This window comes from Rhinolophus hipposideros (genome assembly GCF_964194185.1).
Source record: "Rhinolophus hipposideros genome assembly, chromosome: 9".
Classification (NCBI taxonomy): domain Eukaryota; kingdom Metazoa; phylum Chordata; class Mammalia; order Chiroptera; family Rhinolophidae; genus Rhinolophus; species Rhinolophus hipposideros.
In genome coordinates, this window is record NC_138055.1 from 3,054,653 (window position 1) to 3,075,086 (window position 20,434).

Consider the following 20,434-nt stretch of genomic DNA (forward strand, 5'->3'; position numbering starts at 1 on the left):
TCCTGGTGGCCCGCGGCGGCTGCACTGTTGGGGAAACTGAGGCGGGGGAGGCGGAGGGACTGCCAAGGTCACCGGATGGGCGGGTACGGCGTCGCGACGGGACAGCGTGTGCGGCTGGGCATCGGCGCGCGTCCAGCCCCGCGCACGCCGAGGGGCTGAAGTCCAGGCGGGGTTGGGCGCAGGGCTGAGGGACGGGCGGAGGTTCCCGCTCGGCGCCCCGGCTACGCTGGCTCTGCGCCCCCTGGGGGAGCTGGGCTCTGCCGGTCTGTACGGTAAACGGGTCTGGACCCCAGAGGCTGCGCGGGGCGCGGGGCGGACCGGGTGCGGGGCGGTCCCTAGCACCTCAGGATGCAAAAGTCCGAGAAAGGGAACGCGAGCCGGGGGCGCGTAAACAGGTTGTGATAGTGCCCGGCGACGGCGGCGGGCGGGGACCGAGATGGGAGAAGGGCAACCCGGACACGCGCTGGGACGCACTGCCAACTCCCGCCAGCAGCCCCCCTCCCAGCCGAGGATGCCGGAGAGCCGCGCAGGCTCCCGCGGTCCCCGGGGGTGAGGGGCCGACTCGCTGGGCCCCGGGCCTGGGCCTCTGCCCGCGCAGGGGGAGGTCGCGGCCGGGCCGCCTCTGGTGAGGAGAGGGGAGAGCTGCAAAGCGGCTTTGTTTGCGCGACGACGCCCGAGCTCCCTGCGGGGAATGCACAAAGCCCCCGGTGCCAGCGCATCAGGACACCCCTTCTTTGGGAACAAAATGTGTGCTATGCCAGCCCTCCTCCCTGCCCCCGCCCCTGCCCCAGCACTGTTCTATTTGTAGCGGAGCGCCCAGGAGGACCTACTCAGGGCAGGAAACCAGCTCCAAACAAATCCTGCACTAGGAAGAGACCCTGGAGAGCAGGCCCACCTGGCCCTTTCCCAGGTGTGTTTTAAACTCACCTCTGTTGATTAGCTCCATACCTGTGGGGAACTTTGCCCCCCCCCCCGCAGACACTCACATAACTGACAAACTCAACTTTTATTGCACTTGCCAGTGTTTGTATTATGTTTCAGAGTTTACAAAGTGATCTGTATCCATTATATCCTGGATATCTCGCAGAACAGTAGTATTTACTCATGCATCTAGGGGCCACACTGTGCTGGGCGTTGTGAAGACAGCAGCGAAGGAAGCTCACCATGAGGACATCCAGTTCAAAGTCGTCACCTGATATACTCCAGATACCACGCTGTTAAGGACCAAGAGTCCAAATGCAGGGTGTTGGCATCTTTTCCCAGATGCACCATGATTGTCTGTCATAAACCCAGTGCAACCAGGCATTTGGACAGACCTGGTAAAAATTGTTTCGAATGAGGACCAAGCAGTATGCAGTTCAACAGAATAGTGTATACACCCAGCAGACAGAGAGAAAAGATATTCTTGGGTTCTTGGGGCTCCCAAGGTGTTAGGGAGACAAAACTTGTTTTTCACGCATGTGTCGAAATTTGTCACTGTTGAGCAAATTCTCTCAGCCAGCCCCCCACCTGCCTGGAGAAAGTGGAAGCAAGTGCAGGACTTTCTCCTGGGTGAATTCCGGCCAGAAATGGCTCCATACATGCTACCGTTGACGGACTGTGAGTTCCTGTTTGCCATGAAGATCTTGTCACACAGCCTTCATAGGAGAAACTGGCACAAAGGACACCCCCTACCCCACCCCCAGCTCCTGGAAGTTTCTCCTTCCCTTCCTCCCTTTTTATCTCCTTCACCGTTGATGGAGTGTAGGCAACACAACAGAACAGAGATGGCCTCCAGTGCAAGGACTGAGCAGAATGTCCCCTGTAACTTTAGGGACAAATAGTGCTTTTGAAAATGTCTGAGCACCACCTAAATTCCTCTTTGGAGGCTCCCTAAGTACTGGGAGCGTTTGGGGCACACATACCTTAGTCCTAATGCTGCTTTAGGTCCCATTTCATGTTTTCTAATCTTGAAGATCAGGCAGATAATTATTATTATGCCCACATGATAATAGGGAGACTGAGGCACAGAGAGATCCCTGCTGCAGCAGGTCACGAGGCCAGAATTGCAGGGCCCAGGAGAGGAGGCGGGTCTGTGGAGACCCTGCCCCCTCTGAGCCACCGCTGGACATACTGACCTGCCCAATGCCACCAGAGCAGCCGAGGCTCTCCCTTGCCCCCTCCCTCAGGGGAGAATCAGGAAGTTGAGACATTCAGAGGAGGGGAAGGGGTAGCTGGGGAGGTGACCAGAAGTGGTAGGAGGCTGCCACTCGAGACCAGGCAGCAGGTTAGACCCTGAACCTGTAAGCAGGTAATGGCAGCCTTCTGTGTTCAGAGAGAATGTGAGAGCTGACTGCTGACCCTGACCCCTGGTGCTGTTGGGGGTCGGGGGAGGAAAGCGTACCCATGGGTCTGGAGTCAGGTGGATGGCTGTCTGTTTGCTCTGCACTTAGGTAAGCCCTTTCCAGGAACTGTCCAAGGCCTCCGATGGTCACTGTTTGCCCTTCGCTGATCTGCAAAGCCTCCATGTGCTTCCAGGGTGTCATCAGCCAGGGCAGTGGCCTCTGATCTCCTGGAAGTGTGCCCCCAGGTCAGGTGGTAGAAGTCAGCAAGGTCAGGGGACACAGACTGAGAAAGGGAGAGTTCCCTGTCGGCGAGTAGAGAGCTGCTCCCTGGCCCACGGCTGGGACTCTGCCCACCATGTGCATGTGCGCGGCTGCCATCCTAGTAAGGGTGGCCAAACCTCACGGTATTGAAGTCTTGTTACTTTACATGGAACTTAAAAATGATCCCACAAAGCAGCTGGGTTTATCCTTATTTTACAGATGAGGAAACCGCGGGCCAGGAACGACATCACTTGGCCGAGTTCTCCAAGAGGGAGCAAGAACTGGACTCCCGGCGTCCAACCCCACACTGCCATCCCCACCTGCCTCAGGTAACCCCAGGGGTAGTTGTCTGGTCCAGAAGCCCATGCTCTCCTGGCCTGATACCCTAGTCATCTCTGGCAGACCCAGGAACATGGTGTTAAGGATCAGTCTTGGGCAGAGAGAGGGCCCATGCGCAAGGGGCAAGAGAGTGGAAGTGGTACAAAGTGCATAGAGGTCGGCAGGGCCCCCGCCAGGCAGCAGCAACTTGCGCCCTGATGGGGAGTATAGCTTGATTCCATCAGATTAGTAACAAATAGTAAGTGACACACGTTAAGCAATTCTTACTACTGAAGCAGAGGTGGTGAGAAAAGCTGTGCACTAACTCGAGGTCTGCAAGACCTGGAACCTACAGGCCCAGCAACTGCCGCTGTGATGGACACTCAACCCCTTCGGTAGTCAACCTGTCCCTGGCCAGAGTTGATAGACTGGGTTTGCTGTAGGCTTCACCTTGACATGGGCCTCTGGCTCTGATATCTCCCATGTCACTCTTGAGATGCCCAAGGCAAACCACACGTAGCCATACCGCCCCCTGTCCCCTGTCCCTCTCAAGAGTCACACCCTCCTCATCAGCACACGCTATCCCATCCCCAGTTGGCTTAAGGACAGGAGGACAGGGGTTGGGTCAGCTTGTATTTTGTCCAGTTCAGAGCACAGGCTTGGAGCATTAGGAGCCGTGCGACCTGGTAAGTGACAGTCCCACTGTAAAGTGATGGATAGTGAGTTTGGTCAATAAGGGACATTTGGCTCTGCGTGGAAGTGGGGTTCACAATGACCTGACTCAGCCCAGGGTCTCCACCATGAACGGCCCTGTGTGGGTGGGCAAGGTCTTGGGGAGGCTGCAGAGATACGACATGGTGTATTGACCCACAAATGCATAGTAAATGCAGGTATACTCACATATTACTGCCTCTGCCTGGGACAACAGGCAGTAATATGTCCCAGAATATGTCCCCCCAATTCCTTCCTGAAATTAGTGACAGCCTGGGATTTAGAATCAAACAGATCTGGCTTGAAAACCTTGCCTTCCCTCTTATTCACGCTATGACCTTGGACAAATGAGTTGACCTCCTACCTCAACTTCCTCATCTGTCAAATGGGACAGCAATGCTACTTACCTCCATGGGGGCGAGAAATAGGGGGGAGCATGGAAGAAGTGCAGGAACAGGGCCTGATAGGTGGGTCATATTTGAGACGTGACCGAGAGCTCTGCCATGGGTCACCTCCTCCAATAAGCCTGCTTGGCCTCCATTCCACCGCAAAGCCACCGTCTTGCCACCATGTCCATTTCAGCGTTTGTCTAGTTCAGCACTGTCTTTACACTGGCCATTCCCCTGCCTGGCTTGCCTCTGGTTGAGCTCTGGAACCGCCTCGACACCAGGCTGGGTGCCTGTTTTGTACTTTCTCACATGGGCTTCAGGTCGACTCTGGTATCGGCCTTTTACAGAAGAGTCCCACCAGCCAGTCAAGAGAGCTGAACTTAAGCCTGAGCAGCCTGCAGGCCCCGGCCTGGCTGGCAGCTCTGTGACAGTGGGGCAGCTTCATTCAGCTCTGTCCCTGCACCTGGAATAGGCTCCGTCAACGTGTAAGTGAATGGACGAGGGGTTCTTTCACCACCTCCAGGACTTGACGTTTACTAAAATGAGGGATTTGACTGTGGTCCCCAGTCCCTCGAAGGGACAGGCCACGTTTAACAAAATGTCCCTGGTCTGCGGCAAAACGAGGGAAAGAAGCAGGGACTTTGTGGTGAGGTTTCTGTGAAGCTTCCTCTAGTCCATGTAAAGAAATACCCTCTTTCTCACTGAGAGTGTGTCCTTATTCTTTTGCTGTTGAATATGCCCTTTCTTAATAAAAATGCCTTAGATGAAGTGTTGATAATAGTTGATAGGGGTCGGCAACCCCCATGTTGGTCCCCAAAGCTGTTTAAAATGTTTGCTTCTACAGCTCAAAGTCCAGGACCCGCTGTCCCAGATGAGCTGTTGGCTGAGGAGCTCAAAGCACGTTGCAAAGGCCTCCTGACAGTTTCCCAATCTTTCCGTTTCAGCTCTCTCCTCCAGATTTACTTACGATATTGACTTTCAAGTCAACACTTCAGCTCTTGTTGAGACCTGCAGCATGACATATAAAGTCCTGCGTGACTGGGGACCTAATCTTGATGTTTGACAAGCGAGGGAGTAGGGTGTGGGCGGCTGCCTCAGGAGCTGGCAGGGGTTATGCCCACTCGGGGTCCTGGCTCACCGGAGGCGACAGGCAGCCTCCTGGCACACAGGCCGGCCAGGGGAAGAGGTTCCCTCTGCCTGGGAGCCTGAGGTGTGCAGGGGAGGCAGCTGGCTAGAGGCAGGAACAAAGCTGAATTCCATGGAGTGGGAAGGCAGTTGACATTGGAACAGGACACTGGAACATTCTCTAGAAGGTGAAGGTGGCATGGGGCAGATGGACAAGGAGCCGGCACCCTGGAAGACACGATTCTTGGATGGCTTGTGGGAAAGACAGACTGGGGACTGTAAACGTGTCACTTCATTTTCTCCAGGTGGAAAGCATGAAATTAAATCAACACATCTTGGCAAGTCCTAGGGCTGAGTTTAATTTTAAAACAACCCCCCGCCAAAAAAAAAAAAATCAAGTGATGGCTAAGTAGGTGCCAAGGACTGAGCTGGCACTTTCCAAGCATGACTCCCATTTCACCACCCAGCCACCCCAGCGCCAACTCCCTCCAGGACAGCAAGCTTGAGCTCTGGGCTTCTGCACAGTCACACCCCCTTTTCCCAGCTCCCTGGGGTGTCCTTTTGGGCCTCCAGCCTAATCTGAGGGAAGTCCCCTTTTAGATGCCTCATACCTTGACTTCTGTCCTCACATCCCCTCCCCTCCAAGGTCAAGACCCAACCTCTCCAGATTGACAAGGACCCTCACGGCAAACATGGCTGCAGTACCGACCCCAGGTTCCTGCTCTCCCCAAACGAACTGGGCCCATAGGTTCTCCACTCTCCTGGCCATTCTTTGTGGCTTTTAATATGATTTTTTAAAGTGATTTTTTAATTCAAAATTTTAACTTGTTTCCAACGAGAGTCGGTCCAAATAACCTAGCCTGCCATGACTGGGCATAGAAGCTTCATTCATTACTTCAGTCATTGATGATATTTATGTTCCACTTGCTTTCTTATAGTCAGGTTCAGATGCTAAGCAGCTCAGAGACTTGGCCTGACCCTTATGGTCTGAGTGTCCCCACCTCGCCTGGCATGGGGTGGGGGGAAGGGGGCGGACGGTGGTCACTACTCAGGGATGTTTTCCATCCCTTAAGGGAGAGGAAAGTGGGTCACTGCTCCTTTTCCTGGACCTCCTCCTGGCCTGGCTGCCCACTGTGCATAGGGCACTTGGTACTCAGCGCCACTCAGCCCCGAGCAGTCTTGCAGGCAGCTGGTCCTCCCTCTGCTCCCAATTGTGGAAACTGAGGCTAGAGGCTGGCCATCACTCTGAGTTGCATATTGTTGCTGCAGGCCTCAGCCGGCCTGGTGCCCGACGGCCTAACTCACGTGTCCTCACTTTTTCCACTGTGCCCACCACTCCCCTCCCGGGCTCAGTGACCTTGGACAGTCACGACCGCCCTGCGTCCTTTCCGACTGTAAACTGAGAGTCTGGGCTGGCTGATCTCAAATGTCCCCTGCCAGCTTGGTTTCTGAGTTGTGCTTGGGGGTGTGACTGTGACATGCCCCAGAAGCCAGCTGCCAGTGCCCACGAGGGAAGCATTTTTTTTTCCTTCCTCGCTGGGGGAAGCAGACACATGACTATCCCAGCTGAGCACTTGCAGTGAATTATGATCAGTGTCTCGTGCTCTGTGCTTTGGAAATTCGTTCAGGCCTGGGATTGGCCTCCAAACTCCTGGCCCTGCGGAATTCAGCTCCCTTTCTCTGCTGGGACCTTCCAGGCCAATGCAGGTCAGCTGAAAGTCACCCACCTCTGCCTTCGGAAAAAACAGTAGCCGGACCACTGGGTGTCCCATCCCAACCCCACCTGAGGGAGGGGACACTCACTGTGCCTTCCTACCCGCTGCTCATTCTCCCAGTCCCCCCTGCTGCTTTGGGCTAAAAATGTTCTCTGCCTTCCTGCTGGAAACCAGCAGAGGTGATAGATCATCGGATACGAGGAAGACATACAAGGTGGAAATGCTTTGGTAAATTCACAGGACAGAGGGAAGCCAGGGCCGGCTGCCCCATGCGTCCTCCACTGATTCAGCCAGTTCCCAGCGGGACCTGGGCCTCCTGGCAAAGTTGCTTCTGCCCCCTTTGGAAGGGAGCCCGAGACGTTGGCTGGGAAGGGGCCTCTGGGCAGGACCTGAGGTCCAACTGGAAATTTCTGGACTGGGAGGTTTCTTAAGGGCAGGACCCAGTGGAATCCTCACTGGGTCCCTGGTGCCAGGCGCAGGCCCTGAAATGAAGACTCCAAAAGAGATGTGGGTGACACACAGGGCTCACCCCTGAGACAGGCTCCCTGTCCCTGTTCAGAGCAGCAAAGTCAAGCTGAGAGTCAGCTCTAATCCTGCTGTGCTGGGTGAAGTTGGTTAATCATCTCACCTCTCAGCTCCTCAGCTTCCTCCTGGGGAGAACTAAAGCCACCCTTGGAGGCTCACTGTCAGGGTCAGAGGTAACAAAGGTCAACGTGGCCCAGTCAAGAGGCTACAGGTCCTGACTCTGCCCCCACTCCACCCGCCGCACCCCTTTGGCTGGGCCCTCACGTCTCACTTCTCTTACCCACCAGCCGCCAGGCTCTGGCCCACCTGCACAGCCTACCCTCTCGCCACATCTCTGCACTGCTAGGTCTGGGCAGAGCCCCTGGACCTGATAGCGGGGGGGCCAGGGTTACAGCTGCACCCCTCTCTCCAGCCTCTCCACTTGGAATCCACTGCATCACACTTCGTTTTCCTTCTGCAAAGCATCTCACTTCTGTTTTTCCTTTAAGGACAACTGCAGGCACCACCTCCTCCAGGAAGGCCTCCCTGATCTCCTCTATCCAGGCTGTGTTCCTCTTCCGTGCTCCCTCAGCCCCGGTGCCTCTGCTGATTTCCTTGGGTTATATTTGTCTGTTTACTAGTCCATCTCCCTCCCTAGACCAGAAGCTTCTTGGGGATGAGGACCTTATCTGAGATAATTAATAACAATAACAACCACAGAAATGATGAAATATAATTTTTAATTACAATTTTTTTTGCTATTTTACCTCCTATCCTACAATAATGCCCAGCTATTTTGTGCAGAAGACTTTCTCTAGTGATTGCTTTTATTCATACTGCAATATTATTTCTATAATGAAATATATTACGTATGCACCCTGTAATTTTGCTTGTTTTTATTATGATACATACGTTATTCACTATGTTTAACTAAACTTTAGTTTTTAACCTAGTAATGTCTGACAGGGGTAAAATATACTTACCATCACCTTACCATTTTCAGTAGACGTTTCAGTGGCATAAAGTACACTCACATTGTTGTGTCACCATCACCGCCATCCGGCGACAGAATCTCTTTCATCTTTTCAGACTGAAATTCTGTCCTCGCTAAACACTAACTTTCCACTTCTCCTTCAGGATTTTAAGATGCTAGAAAAGAGATTTGGGGAAAATGTGGTGAAATCAGAACGCAGTCTGTAGTTTAGCGTCACGTCACTGTTAACGCCCTGAGTTTAATCATTATTCTATGGTTGTGGAAAATAGTGATTCTCCAACACTCCGGTTTCATGACTCCTTTACGCTCTTCAAAGCTATTGAGAACCCCAGAATGTTTTACATGGGCTACACCTGTCAACATTTCCAGCATTAGAAATTAAAACTTAGAACAAAAACTTCATGAATTCATATAAAAATAACAATAGCGAGTCCTTCACATGTTAACATAGTTAACACATTTGTGAAAATGATTATAGGATTCAAACCCCCCCTCCCCCAATTTTTAAAAACTTTTTTGTAAATCTCTACAGTGTCTGGTTTAAAAGATCGTCCCTGGATTCTCACATCTGCTTCTGGGATCAATTGGCTGCAAAATGTCGTTTTTGCCAACATCTGTGAAGAAAACCCAGCCTCTCACAAATAGTAAGTGAGAGAGGGAGGGAGGATTTAATGGTGGTTTCGGGTAGTTGTGGATATTCTTTGATGCTGCACCAACATTCAACAGGTGGGTATTTCTTTTCCTTTTTAATATAACAGCTTTACTGCAGTATATTCACATGTGATAAAATTCACGCTCTTAAAGGGCACTTTGGCCTTTGCAGCCCAGTCTTGACAGGTCACCGGGCAGCGTCCTCAACACTCTGCCTGGGGCTGTTTTGAACGGTTAACGTGCCGCCAGGTCGGGAAGGCCAACCTGTGCCCCAAGCCCGTGGACCTGGCCACCCCCTCCTACCTTGACCTGAGGAGCTTCCCGAGGACCTGGGAAGGCTCTGGGGTGACAGGGCAGCAGCAAGCCCCAGCGAGATGCCCACTGTACGGGCACGAGATGGAGGCCCAGAGAAGGATAGCCCGCCAGGGTGGCCCAGCTGCTGCCAGGCTGCCGCCAGGCTGCCGCCAGGCTGCCACCTCCTGGTTCACTGCTATTTCCACACCTCTGGCCACGGCAGAGTGATGTGGGCAAGAGCAATGTTTCTGGAACCTGACCATGGCCCACGTAGCTGACGGGGGGCTGACCACTTAGATCAGTGGGCAGGACACCCATCCATCTGTCTGTCACCCTTCCTGAGTGCAGTGTGTGTTACATCCACTCTCAGAGAGTGCCGGGGCACAGCCTGGGAGAGGGTGATGGGAAGGCATGGAGGTGACCCAGGCCGCCGTGGCCACACGAGGCTTTTCCTTGGATTTAACTGGTTTACAAGCAGGGAGACTTGAGTTCCTTCAGTGTTGTCTTCTCCCACGTCACTGGGGAGTGACAGATGCTGAATGTACCCTTGTTGGATAATGAGTCATCCCCCAACTGGAAGTGGTGGGTGGGGGGTGGAGAAGAGACAGCATCAGAATTTCTCCCCTCTGGCTGCCTCAAAGCCTCCATTTTTCTCTGTTCACATATACGATGTAAGGATTATTTCAAAACAAAACAAAACAAAACAAAACAAAAGAACATTGGCCTCAGCACTCTGTGACGTTGAGCAAATTATTCCCATTTGTGCAGGGGGCACAGCCAACCCCCAGGGTGGGAGATGGCCACTGCCAGGGCTCAACCGTGCGCCCCTCCCCGGGAGCTGCCCTTGAATTGCACGAGAGCCAGCGAAGTCCCTCGACTGCATGCCTGGCCTTTGACTGAGTGTTTGCCGCCCACGGGAGAGAGCTAGGAGCCCTCCAAGACTATGGCTCTATTTCCGCATCCAGCAGAAGGCACGGATTAGGTTGGGAGAGCCCCGGACTCCACACAGGCCAGTGGCATGGGGAGTGGAGGCAACGTTCCCCAACTCTCAGCTCAGGGCTGTGCCTGCCACCTTGGGCAGGTATATGTGGGCAAGAATGTGTACATATGTATATGCTTGTGTATGCATATGTGCACAAGCAGGTATGCATGTGTGTGCATGTGCACGCATGTGACTGTGTATGCACACACATGTGAGTTTTTTGTTTGCTCCCTTGGTCAATCCAGAGGGCCGTGGAGATTGGAGGTAGCAGGAGAGGTGGGTGCAAAGTCAGGCCTAGTGAAAGCTGCCAGCCCGGGCCTGGGCCTGGGCCTGGGCCTGCGCCTGGGCCTGCCCTCTACCCACCCAGTCTGCTCAGACCCGGAAAGCTGGGGCTCCTTGCACTCAGCAAAGTCAAGGTCAGCAGGGCAGGACACTTCCCAGGACACTGCTGCCAGCACTTTTGACTGACTCCATTGCTCATTTCCCAACCTTTCTCACTTGAGGGCATCTTGCCGGGTGTTTGGTTCCAAGCCTGACCTAAAGCCAGAGGCAGCACTGTCCTTGGGGGAGCGCCATCCTCCTGCTGCACGTGGACACGTCCCCACACTGAGGGTGCCGGCCAGCCTGCTCCAGGCCAGCCTGCTCCAGGCCAGCCTGTGTGTGTGTGTGTCGGGGGGGCTGTCCTGCTGATTTGCCTCCATCACCACTGAGGCTGCCTGGCACCCTCCCCGGGGCTCTGGGACTTCTTTTTGAGGCTTGACCGTAATTCGAATAGCATCGGTTCCTCTACCATTTGCTTTACCAGGAACAAAGGCAGAATTGTTACAAGTTGTGGGAAAGGGGCAGCAGTGTGTGGGACACAGAGAATTGATTTTTCTCCTTCTCTGGTCTGAGCCCTGTCACCAGGCCCATGGGCTGCCTGGGAATTTGGAAGCAGCTTCTGGGAGAAGGCTGGGGCAGGCGGTGTGGGTGGCCTGCCAGCCAGAGCCCGCCTTGGCTCCTGCTGTCTCAGAAGTGCCTCAGGGGGTGTCCGTGCTGTCCCACGACACTGCGATCGTCCCACATCCACGTTTGGGATACACTTGGCCTCTCCCTCCTCACTCTGGACACTGGCCTCTCCAGCCTCGTCCTCCAGACTTGTCACTAGGTGTTTTGGTCTCTGCTCAGGCCCTAAGTGCTGTCCCCTGTTGCTCCCAGTTCTGCCTGGGTGGCCCTTTTCCTTCTGGTGCCCCCCAGCCCCCGTCTGGCTCCAGGAACCCCCAGAAGGCAGTGCCTCCTGCTCCATCTGCAGCCCGGGTCTGTCTCCTTCCCAAGCTGCCATCAGAGGTGCCTCACAGGAACCCTCAAAATTGCCCTGAAGCTGATGCTTCCTAGTGCTCCCCAGCTCGGCCAACGGTGCCACCTGCCAGCCAGTTCTGTCTAAGCCAGATGGACATTGGGAGGTGGCCTTGACACCCCACACCCCGTCGCTCCACACCCATCACCAGCTCTTCTCACCACCTCTGCCTCCCTCGCCCTCAGCACAGAGCCACCACCTGCTCCCTGCTCTCCAAACAGCCCCCAGCTGCGCTCCCCTGGCCCTCAAACCCCTCCTCTAAAAGCACCTCTGATCCTATTTCTGTGCTGTCAGAAAGTCCCTGAGTCTTCATGTTGCTGTAGGTGTGTCTCCTATTCTAAGGTGTCTCCCAGGCCTCCTGGCAGGGGGATTGTAGGGGGCCGAGCATGCAGGGAGGAGTGGGGGAGGGAGGACACACAGACCTTGGCCCTGACCCCAGGAGTGAGTGCACTGAGGCCTTGCCTGGGCGGTCAGGGGCTGGGGGTAGACGAGGTCGTTCCGTGGGCCACAGGAGCAGAGGCCTGGGGGCCTGGGGGAGGTGGGGACAGCTGTGAAGGGAGTTGGCATGCCATGCAGGGGCATTTTTGGTTTTATGGGACCCAGGTGAAGACTGTAGGGGAGTGGGGGCACCGAGAAGCCAGGGACAAGGGGTGTTCTAGGCAGAGTACAGCCAACAAAGGCCTGGGGGATGGAGGGGGAGGTTCCGAGGAGAGCCCCGAGCAGGCTTTATAAGAACCAACTCATTCAATCCTTACCTGGCCCCACAGGTGGTACCAGTGACCCCCACTCTCCAGGTAAGGAAACTGAGGCAGAGAGACGCCACAGAATTAGCACTGGTGGAGCTGGGATTTGAACCAGGGACACAGGTGCAGAGCCCAGGCGCCCAAGCACTGTGCAGTCCCGCCCCTCAGGAGGCGGGAGGGAGGCAAGGGGCAGGGGCTCAGGGACCAGTCTCAGCCTGTACACCAGGCAGCGCTGGGCTGGGAGGAGGCGCTGGTGGCTCTGAGAGGGGTGTTAGGAGGACAGGGCCATGGGGCGGGGGCAACATGACATCTAGAGGGTGCCAGGCCCTTTGCCCTGGAAGGAGGGGGGAGGAGCAAGTCAAGGGTGAAGAGGCCGGTGGCCCTGAGTGGGAGGTGAGAGGGAGGAGCTGAGCTGTTGCTGGGGGTCTCACCTCTGTGAGCTCACCTGAAACCTCCCGGGGAGCAGTGGGGCCCCAGGGATGGGTTGACATCAGCCCTCAGAGCCCATTGACACCTATGACCCAGAAGCCAGGCTGGGGGTGCTGCCCAGTGGACTGAGGCGGCAGTACTCTCTGTGGGGCAGGAGGGTGAGCTGAAGTCACACCTTCCCCTGGGGACCGGTGCTCAGACACCCCAATCTGCCACCGAGCCACCCTGCCAGGCAGCTGCCTTTCAGGGGCAGAGCTCATGGTCTGTCTGCTAGACGGAGGTGGGGGAGCCCTCAGCACACTGGCCACCTGCCCCTCCATCTGCCCAACCCCCCAGGGAGCTGCTTTTACTGAACCGCAGAGAATCAGCCTCAGGCCGACCTGGTCCTGGACACCCAGCCTGCTGCAGGGGAGAGGGCTCAGTGTGGGAATAAAGAGCGGCTTCCGGTCCTGGCTGCTCCTGACTGTGGTGTGACCTTAGCCTGGCCTTCGGACTCTCAGGGCCACGTCACACAGCCACTGAGTGAGGCCCTCTGACCTGGTAGCTCCAGGGGATGGCAGTGACCATGACGATCTGCCCCCATCACCTCCCCACCTCGCTGCTCCTGTGACCCTGAGTGTCTCCAGGAGCCCGCCCCAGCCGTGGTCAGATAAACGACTACTGCCTGTGGCACTGGCCAGTAGTGCAGACCGTTGCACTGCCAGATGAGATTCCAGGTTGGGGCTGAGCCCCCTCTGAGCGGTGCGGAGCCCTGGGTCCCTGTCCACAGCTTCACAGGTGACCTGGGCTGAGGCCAGAGCTGAGGACGTGCAAATCTCGCTGTCCAGCGGGGGTCCTGCCCAGGGCTCTGGATCCTACAGCTGGACCTGGGGTCTCAAGTGCCAGATACCCCTGTCATGCGGGGTGTCATGCGGGGTCTCCGCTCCAGCTCCCTGCACGAGCACACAGGATATGGTGAGGCCAAAAAGGAACACCCCCAGAGCCATAGATAGGGGAGTCACACCACTATATTTTCGCTGGCGGCTGGGTTGGTGTGGGGACAGAACCCCCAAAAGCAGTTTCCAGGCTCTCGGCCTCACATAGAAAGGTGCTGGCTCGGGTAGTAAATGGCCATCAACTGTAATCAGATGGCCAGCAGCTGTGGCTAGTTGGCCGTCAGCTGTAACCCGTAAGCCATTGGCCACTAATATAACTGCTGTGGCTACAGTAGCAGAAAAAAATGGGGGCTAGCAAGAGCGGATTGCAGAGGCGGATGCCGCCGGTGAGAAGGCCTAATTAAAGAATATAGTGATATTATTCCTCTACCTATGACTCCGTGGGTGTTCCTTTTTGGCCTCACCCTGTCCTGCGTTCTTATGTGGGGAGCAGGAGCTGAGATCCCGCCGGACGCCCTGCATGACAAATGGCGCAGAGAGCAGGGTCCCTTGCACGACAGTTGGAGACACAGGAAGCAGGAACCACACGACCCACAATCTGCCATCCACTTCTCTGCCAACCAACCAACCAACGCAGCCACGGCAGTTTTATCAGTGCCTAATGGCTAACTGGTAACAGCTGATGGCCATCTCATTACAGCTGACGGCCATCTACTCCCCGAGCCAGCACCTTCCCACGTGAGGCTGAGAGCCGGGAACCTGCTCTCTGGGGCTCTGTTCCCACTCCCCCTGTCTGGATGCTGACGGAGCCCCCGACTCACCTTCCCAGCCTGTTGTGAACCAGGGCCACCCCAGCCACCAGGGCTGCTTCACACCTTCAGCTCCTGCCACAGTGCCTCCCAAATCTGGGCCTGGCCCCCAAAACCACATTCCTGTGGATCCCTGCTTCTAGAAGCCTCTGGGCCCTCGCTTTTCCATGAGCTTAGGGACTTCCCTGCCATGCCTTCTGCTGTCACCCAGCACGGTGTGCCTCGCTCCTGAAATAGGCCTGGGGGCCACTCCTTCACAGTAAGTCTGCCCCCAGCTCTAATGCCTGTGGGGTTGGACCCAGGAGAGCAGTGGGAATGGGGGTGGGCCCGGAGGCCCCCACATTACCAGCCCTGGGATTGAGGACGAGGGAGGGATGGCGGGTGCTGGATATGGCTGAGTGCAGCCCTGCCCCTGCCTTCGTCCTGGGCACCTAGCAGGTGAAACCCCCCCCCCCCCACTCCAGCTCTGACACCCTCCAATCCAGAACCACCATGGCAGCCAGAATAAACTTTCATAACGTGATCTTGTCACTCACCCACTAAACCCTCCGATGGCTCCCTGTGGCCCTCAAGGACCCAAGGGTGCCCAAAGCCCTCCGCGGCCCACCTACCCACCTCTTGCCTCCAGGCCCTGCTCCCTCCAGATGCTCCGTCTCCCGTGGACTCCACACACCTCCCTCCCCACCCTGCGCCTTGTCCCTTGACCCTAGGGCCTGGGTTACTGGTCATATCACCTCTTCCAGGAAGCTTTCCCGACCCCCTAGCAGGTAAGGCGCACGATCCACAGCTCTCGTGTGCTCTGGGAGCTGCTACCATCCCACCATGTTGTCGATTTGGGTGCCTGTCTCCCCTACAAGACTGTATGCTCCTGACTCATGCCAGATAGACAAACCCTCCCCTTGGGGCAGAATATGGACACCGAGGGTGGGGTGGGTGGGCAGGGAGTGCTGACTCTGAGTCCACAGACCGAGTCCTCTTCCCGATCAGTGTGTGACCTTAGGGACCTCTTCTCCTCCTAGGCCCCAGTTTCCTCATCTGTGAAATGGGAGCTGTCCCCATGGCGCAGCTGTGGGGTGTGGTGGGTGAGCATATAGCTAGGGTCTGGCAGACAGTTCCAATCCCAGCTCTATCACTCACTACTCTGTGACCTTGGGTTGACCTTGCCTGGCATCTATCTCCTGGCTATGAAATGGGGACAGCAGAAGTACCTAGAACCTGAGATTAAGCAGGATGATGTGGGGCAGGTGCCATTTGAGCCAGGCCTACAGGAGGGGCCCAGGGAGCTGAGCTCCCAGGGAGCCCCGAGCCCATGAGTCAAGAGGCTGGCCCAAGGAGAGGTCCCGGGGGAGGAAGGGGAGGACAGGGCAACAGACAGCCTGGCTGTCTGCCCTTGGGAAGGTCACCAACCTCCTGAGCTGACCACTCCTCTGAGGCCCTGCGACAGGACCAGGTCCCACCTGCATTCCCAGGCCCTGGGGCATGGCAGGGCAGCTCGCATTTGCCTGGGAGCTGGCCCAGGCTGAACGCGGCACTCGGCCAAGCCGTGTTTCTGCATTTAGCACCAGAACTGCAGCCCTATAAATGTGGAGGGGGCACCTCTTCCCCTCCTCCTGTAACAATGGAGGAGCCCAGCCCAGCCCGTGCAGCCTCCAGCCTGAAGGGGCTCTGCGTCTTGCTCTCAGAGTTGCCTCAGGTTTGGGGCAGGGGACCCCAACTTGACCCACTCCCAAAGGAGGTGTCACTTTGGGTCACCCTGGCACCCTCCCTGGTCTCGGTGTCCTCATCTGTCCAGTGGTTGCTATCAAGTCTGTAGTGGGGGTCACATGGGCGGGCCAGGGTGAGGCATGGGGGGCAGGAAATCCCAACAACTAGCACTTGGGGTGGACAGAGGCAGGGGACGCCTCCTTGAGGAGGGGACTGGTGCTGGGAAAGAAGGGGTAGATGTGAGGTGTGGATGTCGGGGACTGAGGGAGGCTCAGGGTTTGTGCCACAGAGACAGCCAGAGCACTGGAAGAGCCAGCAAGGTCATGGGCAGGGAGCAGTGGACACTGGCTCCTGGTGGACCAGGACCCTAGTTCTTGCTTCTCACAAAGGGGCCTCAACAGTTTCCACAGAACACAGAGAGGTTTTGCCACCTCTGGGACTTTGCTCATCTCTGGGACTGTGTCCTCCACTGGGATGTGTCTTTTTCCCCTTGATGAACTCCTATTCATCCTTCAAAGCCCAACTCAAACGTTACCTCATTTGTCTGTCTGTCTGATAGATACTCACTGAGTACCAACTCTGTGCTGGGCACCGGGAACAAAGGAACAGGGTTCCAGCCTAGGTGCCACAGCTGGCACCTCCTACCTGCAGCGTGGAGCTCAAGCTGTTGCCGTGGCGATTCTCATCTGTGTATATGTGGGTCTCACTGTCTGGAAGGAACTCTTCTGAGACTGGTTATGTCGCTCAGCATGGCGGCACTGACGTATCACATTTGAAGGTAGGGGGAGGAGCCACGGTGTGTGGGGAGGAGCACCTGAGCAGGGAGGGATCCCTGTGCCAGGCTCTGGGCACCTCGTGACCTTTCTCCTGGGGTGGTGGCCCAGGGTGTTCTGAACCCTTGAGGCACAGACTTCCTCTTGTCGCCTGTTGGGCTAGGTGGGGACCCACGTTTGACTCAGACCCCTTCCCAGTGACCCCTGCCAGCCGGGGGCTCAGAGCAGAGAATGTAGGTGACACCACACCCTGAGCTCACTCAGGGAGAGTGGCCCCCCGCACAGGATGGATGCTGGGGCAGCAGAGAGTGCCTCGCTGGGAGGTGTCTGGGCTGACGCCATGGGGCCTCTGCCCCCGCCTGCTGTGAGTGTCAACAAGGTTGAACATTCTGTTGGCTCCTCCTGGGCTTGAGCCAGCTGCCAACTGCCCTGGCCCTCCCCAGACAGGGCACTCAACCTGGGTGGGGAGGGCCGCGCTGTCTGCTTCCAGACACAGATAGCATAGGGAGGAAGGTGGCTGTGCCATGCTGCCCTTTGGCTCCTGGGGATGGGCTCTTGGCGAAGGTGTCCATCTACAGTAGGCCGCTCGCCCTGTCCAGGAGGGGCTGAGGCGGGGGCAGGGACAGGAATGAGCGCAGGGCCTGGGCCCAGCTCAGACCCAGGCAGCTTAGTCCTGCTGGCCAGTCCAAGCTCACTGCCCCCAAGCTCCCTGTGGCTGGGTCACAGAACTCCTTGTGCCCTGCCTTCTGGTTTACAGAATGGGGCAAACACTAACCATGCCACCCCGGTGGCTGCTGGACGCTCTCCTGGGGGGGCACGCAGAATCACACATGGCTGGAATGTAGCAGGATGGCCAGTGCTAATGCCCTCTCCCTGTCTGCCCCGAGGTCACTGCCAGGTCCACATTGGCCTGGCCTAGAAGGCTGCTGCTCCCCTTCCAGTCACCTGGCCAGGGTGGACACAGGGAGCCATACAGAGCTGAGCACTCAGACTGGCTCAGGGGGACAGACGGCAAAAAGTTCCAGGAGACTCAGCCAAGGGCCACCTCTGTCCTCCACAGCTCAGGGTGGCTGCCAAGAGCCTGTGCACCTGGGCCCAACCCCACTGCTCTCAGTGCTGGTCAGGAGCGGCTGCTGGCTCTGCCGGGGGAACCGCTGCCTCTTCCATCTGCCCCCCTCTCCCTACCGCAACCCCAGCCAGCCCCAGCCGGGCCAGGGAGCACCCACAGACAGAGGTTCAGGACCGCATTTGTCCCAACTACAGCCAATCACGGGTAACTGACAACTTGTACCAGGACTCATGGGGAAGGGGAGAGAGCTTTCTGCGGGATGCAGGGGTGAGCGGAGGCATGCCCATTTCTGCCAGGTCAGGGGGAGCCTGCCTGAGTCAGGGAGGATCAGAAGGAGGGAAACAGTCAGCAGAAATGGGGGCGGCAGCGTCCCAAGGACACCCTTACATCCAACCATGCCTGATGCAAGTCTGATTCCTGGAGTTGTGTTGTGTTGTTTTGTTTTGTTTGTTACATAAGCCAGTAAATCCCCTTCTGGGCCTCAGGTGGTTGGGCCTGGGCTTCTGTCACGTGTAACTAAAGCTCCCTCATTAATCCTGAGACTGACTCTAGAACTGACCTGCCCTTTTGGGCATGAATGGTCCATGGTGCCCCCCATACAGAGTCCCTCGCCCTCCCACCCCATCAGTAGCAACCCCACTACCCCCACAACACACACATGTATAGTCACAGAAGGTTAGTGTGCGAGCTTCCTTCCTTTTCCTACTCTGCATCTGGCAAACTCCTACTCATCCTACAAAACCCAGCTCAGGACTTAACTGTTTCAGGAAGCTTTCCATGAACTCTTCCCCACCCGGCTCCCATCCTGCGCTCCCCACGCCCACCGTCTTCCCTTGGAGCCAGCCTGGCAGCTGCCCCGACCCACTGCCAATGGGGCAATCTCAACTGCCGGGCTGATTGCTTCTCACTGGGACAAGGGTCAGCCAGGCAGGAAGAACCTGTGGCTCCCACATGTGAGTGTGCCTGGCTCCCATCGGCTGCCAGAGATGGCACCTGTCCACCTGCCCACGCCATTTCTATGTTCCCTGCCCACCCTGCCACTAGTCTGTCCTTGTAAGCCCAGAGCTTAGTGCGGGGAAACTCCTTGCTGCTGAGTGGTACCCCCAGGACTCCCTTGGGGGTGGGGCTCCCTTGAGGGTAGGACAGTGGGACCACCAAGGGCCACTGAGCAGTGACCATGCTGGTAACAACCATTGGTGTTTACTGCCACCATTCCCATGGTCTGGCTCAAAAGACATAGAGGGGAGTAAAGGAGGTCGCTGTCCCAGAGGGACACCACTGTGTGACCCTGGACACAGCCCTGACCTCACTGGGCCTGTGTTCCTATCTGGAGCACGGAGATGGGAAATCTGTTTTGGGATCAAAGGAGACCACTGGGGTTCCCCACCCAGACCTCCTGGCGCCTGGCAAGCGGTGGACACCGGGGCTTTCATCCTGGGCCTTCTCCTGCCACCTCAGCCCCTGCTGGTGTGACTTCAGGCTACACAGCCTTCCACAATCTGGTTTAGGCAGCACTCTCCACTTTGCAAGGTGACCCTGATGGGGACACCCCCGCCGCCCCCCCTGCTGCAGGGGTTGGTTGACACACAATGGGGTTAGCTGGGGGCAGGGGGCACAGTGCTGCGTGCAGGGGGTGGCCAACCTCACCCAGCCAGGGCATGGGCATTTTCTGTTTTACAGATGGGGAAACTGAGACTCAGAGAGGCAGAGGTCATGTGACCCAATGACACAGTGGGGGTGAGGGCAGATAAACCGGCGCTGGACCCCAGCCCAGTAGTCAGACCCCTGTCCAGTACATGGGAGAGGAAATGGCTGTGGTCCTCCAGTGGAATGTGTGATGTCCTGCGTCCCCCTGTGCCCCTCCCCCACAGCCACTAGAGCCACCCAGGGGACATGGCGAGGGAGAAGGGGCCCTGCCTCCCGCGGTGGTGCACACTGCATACCCCCATGTCAGTGCTCCGGGGCCAGCAGGCTGCTGGGAAGCAGGACAGAGCCCGCGAGGCCACCCTCCCCCAGCCCTCGCCGCTTGTTTCCTTGCGCTCCGAGCGCCATCTGGTGGCCACCCTGAGCCTCGCAGCAGAGTCTGGACCTAAGCGGGTTCATCTGAGCAAGCAGTTGAAGGTAGTCCCTCAAGTTTGGCCCTTCATTGTGCACGTAGAGAAACTGAGGCCCACAGAGGAGTCAGGAACTCTCCGGGCCCCTCAGAGAGGCAAGGCCTAGCCCGGGGACAGAGGCCAGGGATCCTGAGGCCAGGCCAGTGCCCATTTTCTGTCTGGTTGTGCTCAGGGCCCTGGCCGGGTAGCCCAGCGGAAATGGCTTAGGGTGTGTGGGGACCCCGTACAGCCATGCAGGGACTCAAGTCACAGATGGACGTGAGCAGTGCCCGGCCCGTGGGGCTGTGTACCCCATCCACGCCGAAGCCCCGCCC

The 20,434-nt window shown here is 57.0% G+C and overlaps 1 long non-coding RNA gene across 3 annotated transcripts; it reads left to right on the plus strand.

The window, feature by feature from the left end:
- The first annotated feature begins 85 nt into the window (after positions 1–85).
- On the plus strand, positions 86–18,545 carry LOC308502717. Of its 3 annotated transcripts, XR_013994084.1 has the most exons (6): positions 86–272; positions 809–910; positions 2,805–2,914; positions 8,874–8,985; positions 16,724–16,942; positions 17,998–18,545. It is a non-coding gene; the product is annotated as an uncharacterized lncRNA (long non-coding RNA). The 3 variants fall into 3 exon arrangements; XR_013994085.1 differs by lacking the exon at positions 809–910 and having other exon boundaries at positions 17,998–18,544; XR_013994086.1 differs by lacking the exons at positions 8,874–8,985; positions 16,724–16,942; positions 17,998–18,545 and adding an exon at positions 4,848–5,475 and having other exon boundaries at positions 143–272.
- The last annotated feature ends 1,889 nt before the right edge of the window (positions 18,546–20,434 follow it).